This window comes from Oratosquilla oratoria, chromosome 18 (assembly GCF_046742065.1).
Source record: "Oratosquilla oratoria isolate Oo_2021 chromosome 18, ASM4674206v1, whole genome shotgun sequence".
Lineage (NCBI taxonomy): Eukaryota > Metazoa > Arthropoda > Malacostraca > Stomatopoda > Squillidae > Oratosquilla > Oratosquilla oratoria.
Window position 1 is genome coordinate 17,317,122 of NC_134794.1, and position 9,845 is coordinate 17,326,966.

The following is a 9,845-nucleotide window of genomic DNA, read 5'->3' on the forward strand; positions in this document are numbered from 1 at the left end:
GTTATAAGAAGTGTTCTGTGGTGGGGCCTATCTGAATTGATGCCATCTAAAATTCTTTGTGTGAGGTTTGTCAGAAGAGTGTTTGTGGAGTGTAGTGGCCTAAAACCGTGTTGTGAGTCAGCAAGGGGAATATATGGTGTGACAAGTTTAAGTATTAGGCGTTCAATGACTTTAGAGGGGGTGCAGAGAAGTGTGATTGGGCGGTGCGATGTTGGGATTGTTGGGTCTTTGTTCGGTTTTGGAATGGTGATTATTTTACCATGCTTCCAGATGTCGGGTATTGTGTTGTGTGAATAGCTGTAGTTTGCAATGTTTGTGAGTGCGTGTATACCTTGTGGTCCAATGTGTTTTAGGTGTATGTTGCTTATGTTATCAGGGCCACAGGCAGATGAGTGCTTGAGACTATGCAATATGAGTTTTGTCTGACTGTCTATGAAGGGTGTATAGTCTGAGTCTGTGGGAAAGTCTTTCTTACGTCGAATGGTGCGTCGGTCGTCAGGGTGAGATGTAAGATGGCTCGTCTGTGCAAAATGACGTATGAGTGCGTTTGCTTGTTGTCTGTTTGAGGGTAGATTATCTGTTGTTGTGATTATTGCTGCGTGAGAGCGTGTAGTGTTAGTGTTGGATAGTGTGATGCTGTTGAGTGTTTTGTACAATTTGCTGGTGTTTGTTTTGTGATCAAGTGTATTGATAAAGTTTTGCCAATTTTGTGTTTTTTGTTCATGTATTTTATTGGCAATCACAGTGTTTAGTGTTTGTATTTGGTCTGCTATGTTTTGAGGGATAGGTGTGGGGGTATCGTGTTTAAGTGTGTCACGTTGTCTGATGAGGCCTTGGATTTCTGGTGTGAAGTTGGGGTTGTGTGATTTTCTGTTGCCTCTAGGGATGTATCTCTTGTCTGCGTTTTGTATGATTGTATTAAAAGCGTGCACAGCATTGTTTATGTTTGTGATTGGTGTACTGTTAAGTGTTTCGAAATGTTGTTCTGTCTCTTCATTAAAGGCTTCCCAGTTAGCTCTCTTGTAATTGGTGTAAGTGTGTCTGTGGCCAGCTGGGGTGCAATCATAGTTGACCAAGGGCGTGAGACCGTTATTATGTCGCGATCTCCCTTTTTAAAATAGCGAGCCAAAGAGAGGTGCGAATTTAAACCTATTGGGTTGGTGGGAGTATAAAATATGATGTACTTTTCAACATTTGTGTAAATATGATTTTGAACATGTACGTATTTGGGAGTATGTAGGATAGGAGCTACCGACCTTTCTAATAGTTGCTAGTTGCAGAGCCTCTGTCTCTCTCTTTCTCCTAAGTTTAAGGATACTTTGATAAGGCTATAGGTCCCTCCTTTAGGGCTAGGCTTATAGTATTTGAGGTCAATGATTGGTCCTTGGTGAACTCCTAATTATGTTCTTGACCGATCGCAAGAGTCTTTGAACGTTAGTGAAAAACGTTGAGGTTGGCGATTTTTAGTGATGTTTACATCTCTGAGTTCACCGTCCAAAACAACACGTGTGGTTGCTGGTTACTTCGTGGGAGGTCTTCCCGACAATCAACTCCTTAAATATCAACTCTAAGGTCTCATCCGGGAGGGTAATAGATATGAATCATAGTACCAGCACGTGATCCAATACAGTAGTGATTCACATATAGTACCTCTACGGATAAGTGAGGCCATTTTTCTTTATCTGGTCGCGACCCGGAAGAATATTCGAACCAGCCCTGTTGTTTTGACGACAGCCGTACCATAATTAAGCGTTATCAACACTTTGTTATCTAAGAATTTCCGAACAGCACTTCCTTGATTGTCACCTCCATTTTCTTGTCGAGATGATTTCGTCATTTATTTTCCTCCCCACTTTGTACAACACCGAAGGATCTCCTCAACGTACGTCCGGGCTGAATGACCTCCCACTCACCCTCCCCCCCCCACCCAACGGTCTTTCCCTTTGACTCCTGCGGCACCGCTGACATGTTTTATTCTGGCTGCAGTGGTGTCGGGCAATTTTATTCAGCTGAAGGACGGTCTATTGGTCCACGAAATGTATGCTGTCAGTAAAACTAAATTCAGAGATGTTCCTTCTCTCTCCTTCTCTTTATAGTATAGCTGTCGTCTAAACAACTGGGCTGGCTCGAATAATCCTTTGGGTCGTGACCAGATCAAGAAAAATTGACTCATTTATCCGTAGAGGTACTATTGCTGCGTGTGTGAATCACTACGGTATTGGATCACGTGTAGGTACCGTGATCCATAGATATTACCCTTCGGGATAAGTGCTCAAAGTTTATAATCAAGGAGCTCAATTAAGTTCTTGGCCGACATGGTAGACGACGATTGACTTTTATGTTTTATTCTGTCTGCCGCCAGGTGATTTTATTCCGCTGAGGGAACTCTCAAACCCCAAAGGAAGGCAAGGGGTTGAGTATACAGTAGAAAGTGTATCTGCAAGACTTTTGACTGCGTTAGTTACTTTCTAGTCTATTTTTTTTCCAACGAGTGCCTGTCGACAGCCTGGAAATAAGAAAGCATGACTCGAAATAAACTTTGTAATTCAGTTTCATTGGATTTGGCTAGAAACGGGTGCCGAGGAATTTGACCGAAGACGTAAAGAAAGCAGTAGAGTACATGGTTCTATGTCTTCAGTATGCAGGGTGGGCAGTGAATTTGTTTTTGGGAATTTGTTTCCCAGGTGAGGAATATAGAATGGCTTGCAAACCATTTGGCAGAAGATTTTTCCTCGTTTCCTCTGGCAATGTACAGCAACCAATTCTAAATTGTTTAGCTTTCTTCTTCTTTTTTCGTTAACAAGAGCTTCTCCTTTGTACTTTGTCGTCTCCTTGATGAGAACCTTGTTGCCTCCTTGATGAGGACTTTGTTGAGAACAATGACTCTCAAGTCTCGTCTCTTGATCGTGCAGGATGGGCAGTGAATTGGTTTGGGGGATTTGTTTTCCAGGCCAGGAATATAAAATGCTGTAGCGAACCATCTGGCAGGAGAATTTGTTTTTCTGATTTATCTGGCGCCGTGCAGCAACCGGTTCGGAAGTATTTCAATCTTTTTTTTACACGAACCTCTCATTTGTACTTCCTTGCCTCCTTGATGAGGACTTTATTGAGAACGAAGACTTTCAAGTCTCGTCTCTTGATTGCCAGGGCTATCTTCGCCCTGCGGAGCTCCTGAACTCCTGGGACGACTTCGAAGACTTCGTAGGTCCTGTCCCTCGCGTTGTCAGGAACCTCGGCCTTCAGCTGAGAGGTGTCCATAATGGTGTTCTCCTTGGTGGAAGTGTCCTCCTTCCTCCTTCTCCACCGGCAGAAAGCTCCGCTGAAGCAAGAACCTCCGAAGCCGAGGCTTTCTGCGAAGGGTCTTGGGTCTTGGAGGATAACCTGTTGGTCGGCCTCAGAGAGTCGGAGATCCTCGATTGGCTGAGGTCAACCTTGTTCATAGCACCAACATTCATTCATTTATTCATTTTTGACGACAGCCATACTATGAGTAAGCGTTGTCAAGATTTGTCTAAGAACTTCCGTACAGCACTTCCTTGATTGTCTCCTCCATTTTCTTGTCGACATGATTTCATCAATTGTTTTCCTCTCCACTTTGTACAACACCGAAGGATCTCCTCAACGTACGTCCGAACTGAATGACCTCACATCTCCCAACCTCTGCCCCTTTGAGTCCTGCGGCACCGGTGACATGTTCTATTCTGGCTACAGTGGTTTCGGGAAATTTTATTCACCTCAAAGACGGTCTATGTTGAAATGAAACGTATGCTCTCAGTAAAACTAATTCAAAGATGTTCCTTTCTCTCTCTCTCTCTCTCTCTCTCTCTCTCTCTCTCTCTCTCTCTCTCTCTCTCTCTCTCTCTCTCTCTCTCTCTCTCTCTCTCTCTCTCTCTCTCTCTCTCTCTCTCCCTTAAACTATGGCTGTCGTCAAAATAAGAGGGTTGTCTCGAACACTCCTTGGGGTCGTTACCATATCAAGAAAAACTTCCTCATTTATCGGTACAGGTTCTATGGCTGCGTGTGTGAATCACTACGCTATTGGATCACGTGTTGGTACTGTGATCTATAACTATTACCCTCCTGTATGAGAGCTCAAAATTTATATTTAAGGAGCTCCATTAAGCCTGTCTCAATTAAGCACTTGCCCAACATGTTTGACTATGTTAATATTTTATGTTTTATTCTGTCTGCCGTCAGGTGATTTCATTCACCTGAGGGAACTCCCAAAACCCAAAGGAAGGCAAGGGGGTTAAGTATGCAGTAGAAATTTTATCTGCAGGACTTTTGCTTACTTTAGATATTTTCTAGTTAATTTTCCCCAACTAGAGCCTGTCGACAGCCTGGAATAAGAAATCATGGCTCGAAATAAACTTTGTAGTTCAGTTCTATGGGATTTGGGCAGAAACGGGTGTCGAGGAATTTGACCGAAGACGTAAAGAAAGCAGTAAAGTACATGATTCCATGTCTTCAGTGTGCAAGATGGGCAGTGAATTAGTTTTGGAGAACAGTTTCCTAGGCGAGGAACATAAAATGGCGTGGAGAACGATCTGGCAGTAGATTATTCTTTTTTTTCCAGGCGAGGAATATAAAATGGCGTAGTGAACCATTTGGCAGATTTTTTTTTCCAGTTGAGGAATACAAAATAGCGTGGCGAACCATTTCCAAAAAGATTTTTCCCATGTCCTCAGGTGACATACAGCAAGCAGCTCTGAATTATTTCGCTCTCTTCTTTCTTTTTCGTTAACTCTGGCTTCTCGTTTGGTCTTTGTCGCCTCCTATGTAAGAACCTTGTTTCCGGGCCTTTTATTTTTACTTATTTGCCTCTTTAATGAGGACTTTGTTGAGAACGAAGACTCTCAAATCTCGTCTCTTGATTGCCAGTGCCATCTTCATCCCGCGAAGCTCGTAGACTCCTAGGGGGACTTCGAAGACTTCACAGGTCCTGTCCCTCGCGGTGTCAGGAACCTTTGCCTTAAGCTGAGAGACGTCCATAACGATGTTCTCTTTGCTGGAATTGTCGTCCTTTTTCCTTTTCCACCAGCAGAAAACCCGGCTAAAACAAGAACCTCCGAAGCCGATCATGGCGAGGTTCTTGAGGCTTTCTGCGAAGGGTCTTGGGTCTTGGAGGATAACTTGTTGGTCGGCCTCACAGAGTCGGAGATCCTAGATTGGCTGAGGTCATCTTTGTTCATAGCACCAACATCCATTTACAAATTTACTTTAATTTATCTATTGATCTATTTATTAATATGTTTATTCAATTATATATATATATATATATATATATATATATATATGTATATATATATATATGTATATATATATATATATATATATATAATTGAATAAACATATAAGTATATGAATATATATATATATATATATATATATATATATATTTATATAGATATGTATAGAGAGGTAGATAGATATCTATATTTGTATATATGTATATATATATATATATATATATATATGTATACATATGTATGTATATATATATATATATATATATATATATATATATATATATATATATATGTATGTATGTATATTTACTAGTTCATTTTTATTTGCTGATTGATTTGTTTAACTTTATTTGTCCATGTATCTGTTCATTTCTGTATCTATTAATTACTTTGTTTATATATACATTTATTCGTTTATTTATTCATCTGATTTACATTTTTTTGTATATTTGTTTGCTTATTCATGTATTGATTTATTTCATTTATTTATTCATTTTGTTACGTTTGCTGCCGTGACAGACCGAAGCGTCGCCTCGTGACCTGTTTCCCATTGTAGACCATCGTCTGTGGCCGCTTTCGCATAGTTGGAAGACTTCCACGTGCGCTGGTGACGTCATCGAAAGCGTGCTGGTCTCGCATTCGATTAGTTGTGGGTTCGAATCCCGCACTCCTCTCCGATTCCCGGCAGGTACTGTCACCTACTCCAACAGTCCAAGCGCCTAGGTGACGTCCTCGGCCGCAGTTGAGTGCCTCCTGGCGTAAGCTCCTCCTCCCCACCATGACTTCCAGAATCCTTTCGGAAAAAAAAAAATCGTTACAACACCTCCATAATGCGGTCAGCGAGGAAGGGCAAATGGCAGTCACTCGTGACCGTGATCAATCACTTGAGCCTCTCACCTCCATGGATGACCCTCAAATGAATAAAATTGTTCGATCAAAGGCTTGATCGAGAGGGTTCTAAAACTCCTGTCTTTCTCGAGTTCTCCTTTCCAGACGAATGGTATCGCCTGGCGACTAAACGTTTCCAATCGAAATAGGTATTCGAACGTTTCGATCTGGGTACTCAAAAGTTTACATGTAATCCTTCATTGACTTTGATAAAATATAATGTAGATCTCAAAGCCTAGAACCAGGAAAGACAAAGTCTGTTCCAGGGCTGGAAAAGGAATGACGTCACACTATCTTGTTAGGGTCCGAAATAATTAAACGTGCTAGAACTGCATGACGTCATATCGACTCGGAGGACATTTTGAACAAATGTGTACTCTGTGCTTTGGTTTCTTTGCCTGGCCCTGGATAGCCAAGGGAAGTTTAAATCTTATTGTGCTTCCATGACGTTATTGATTTCTATAAGGAAATTGATGTCATCCTTCTCATAGAAGTTACGTAAATGAACTTATGAAGTTTGTGTGTGTGTGTGTGTGTGTGTGTGTGTGTGTGTGTGTGTGTGTGTGTGTGTGTGTGTGTGTGTGTGTGTGTGTGTGTGTGTGTGTGTGTGTGTGTGTGTGTGTGTGTGTGTGTGTGTGTGTGTGTGTGTGTGTTTACCTAGTTATATTTTACGGGAAGGGGAGCTACGCTCGTGGTGTCCCGTCTCTATATCTCGCTATATTTAATTTGCTCTTATGTTCTTGTATTGTTTTTGCACACATTATTGTTTCGTCTATTATGTTCCATACATCCACCACTCTGTTGGGAAAGCTGTTCTTTTTCAGGTCTCTTCTATAACTGTTCTTTTTGAGTTTCTTTCCATGTCCTCTTGTGTTTCTCTTATCCCAATTTAGTAAGTCATCTCTATCAAGGACTTCCACACCTCTCATAATTCTGTAGATGGTCAACAAGTCACCTCTTTCTCTTCTTTGTTCCAGAGTCGCTAGTTCTAGTTTTGACAATCTTCCTTCATATGACATTTTTGATAGAGTTGGGGTCATCTTTGTAATTACTCTCTGGATTCTCTCAAATTTCCTTATATTCTTTTTAATACTGGGTGACCATAGTGTTGGTGCGTACTCGAATTTAGGCTTTATCAGTGTGTATTTTTTTTTTTTTTTTTTTTTTTTTTTTTACCATTTCTTAATCCAAGTAAGTAAAAGTCATTTTTATTTATCTTAGCAAGCTGTAGGTTTCGCCGACAATTTTGTTTATATGTTTGTCAGAGGACATATCTTTCGTGATGATCAGCCCCAGATATTTTCAGATTCCACTTTTGTTACTTCCTTTTCACCAACTCTATACTATCCTGATCTACTTTTTTCCCCCCAAATTCCATTATGCTACATTTCTTGATGTTGAAGTCCACTTCCCACTTCTGACTCCATTCCTAGACCCTGTTCAGATCTCTCTGTAGTGAGTCACAGTCAGTTTCAGTACTCACTTTCTTTAACAATTTTGCATCATCTGCAAAGAAGCTCATGTAACATTCCACACCTTCATCCATATCATTCACATAGCAAACATTATCGAAGCCAATACTGATCCTTGTGGAACTCCATTAATTACTTCTTCCCAAGTAGAACTCTTATCTCTGAGCACTGCTCTCATTTTTCTTCCATGCAAAAAGTCCTCCATACATTTCAGTTGTTTATCCTGTACCCTTCTTATAGCTTCCATTTTCTTAATAGTTTTTCGTGAGGGATTTTATCAAAACTTTTTTTTAGATCTAGGAACGCAAAATCAGCCCATCCGCCCCTTTCTTGCATTATGTCTAGTAGTCTAGAGTAAAAACAGATCAGATTTGTGGTACATGATCTTCCCTGTCTAAATCTGAATTGTCTCGAATTTAGGAAATTGTTCTCCAGAGTTTTTATCCATCTAATTTTTATAACTTTTCCACAAACTTTAGCTACCGTGCTTGTAAAGGAAACCGGTCTGTAATTTGTTGTGTCTTCCTTATTTCCTCAGCATTTTTCCAGTCTTCTGGTATTTTTCCTTCTTTGTTATATACTTTGTCTGTTGGATTTTTACATTCTTTTAATATCTAATTTTCTATTCCATCCGGGCCGTGGGATTTCCTGACATCAAGGTTCCTCATCTGATTCATTATTCCTTTCTATATTACTATTATTTCCCGGGGGGTGGGGTCACCACTTCTCTCCTTTCATCCCGATGTTTTCTCCAGTGAAAACCGTTCTTGAAGTGTTTGCTCATGACTTCAGCCATTTCTCTACCTTATGTGTATTCCGTATTCCCTTGGCGTAGTTTCACTATTTCGTGTTTATTTTTTAGTTTTCTATTTACATATCTATAGAATAGTTTTGGGTGATTCTTACATTTTTCTATTATGTCTTTTTCATAGTTTCTTTTTTCTTATCTGCGTGTTTTTACATATTCGTTCTTTTGATTAATATATATTTTACACTTTCATTTTTTTCTTTTCTTGATCTTTTCCAACCTTTATCTCTTACTCTTATATGGTTCAGAAGCGTGGATAATCAGCAAAAAATTGCAGGAAAACTTAGAAGCAGCAGAAATGTGGATATGGAGACGAGTATTAAGAGTACCATGGACAGCGAAGAAAACAAATGAAGAAGTATTGAGAGAAATGGAGACAGATAGGGAAATGGTGACAACAATAAGGAAAAGACAGTTGCGATTCTTAGGACATATAATGTGGAGGGAAGGGTTGGAAGAGGTGGTGATGACGGGAATGGTGGAGGGAAGGAGAGCAAGAGGAAAGCAGAGGGAGAAGTATATGGACGGGCTGATGAGGGCGACGGGAAAACAACTCAAACCAGCACAGATGTTACAAGTAACTAGGGAGGGACCGTGAACGGTGGCGCTCCATGGTTGCCGAAGTCCAAGAGGATATGGCACGACGGTAAGGTAAGGTAAGTCTTTCACTCACTATCCACAACCTCTTAAACCCATTTGTGACTACAAGAACGTAAGAATGGAGGAGATTGTAAGAGACCATTATGCCACCATTGGGCATTTCCATGCCTTTCACCACTCGTCATCCCCAACCAGCGCTCACTGCGTGGTTAGTCTATTCCCTTCGTTAATCACTCTGTTGGTAAACCAGTTCTTGCCTATTTCTTTTTTAACCCAAATTTGTCCAATTTTGTACGTCAAAGGTAGGATTTCCTTTTGCCTAGGGCCAAGTGGTTTTATTCAACTGTAGGAAGACCACGGTGGTAAATGGATTAAATACAAGTCAATTCGCCTGTATATCTCAGTCCACGCTCCATTTCCTGTTCAATTTCTCCATCAAATCTATCTCAAGTAAATCTAAACATTTCTACCTTTTCCAAGCGACTTCCTCTTAAACGGAAACAAAATATTTCCGTCTCTCCCTATTTCCTATTACCATTCTTCTTAAAGTGAGATTCACGCCAAACTCACTCACTCTCTCTCCTCTCAGACCTCTGCAAACCTTTTTACCATTCCCTGGAACTCCCTCTCACCATCTCGGTCATTACAGCTTCGTCTGCAAACATTACGTAATTTGTCACCTCCTCCTCCCTTTTATAACTCTTTTACGGTTAATTAAAGCTTAAACTTTTATTCAGGTCAACCCCTCAAGCAAAATCAATCAATCATGGAGAAAGAGCTCATAAGAACATAAGAATAAAGGAGACTGCAAAAGACCATAAGGCCTAC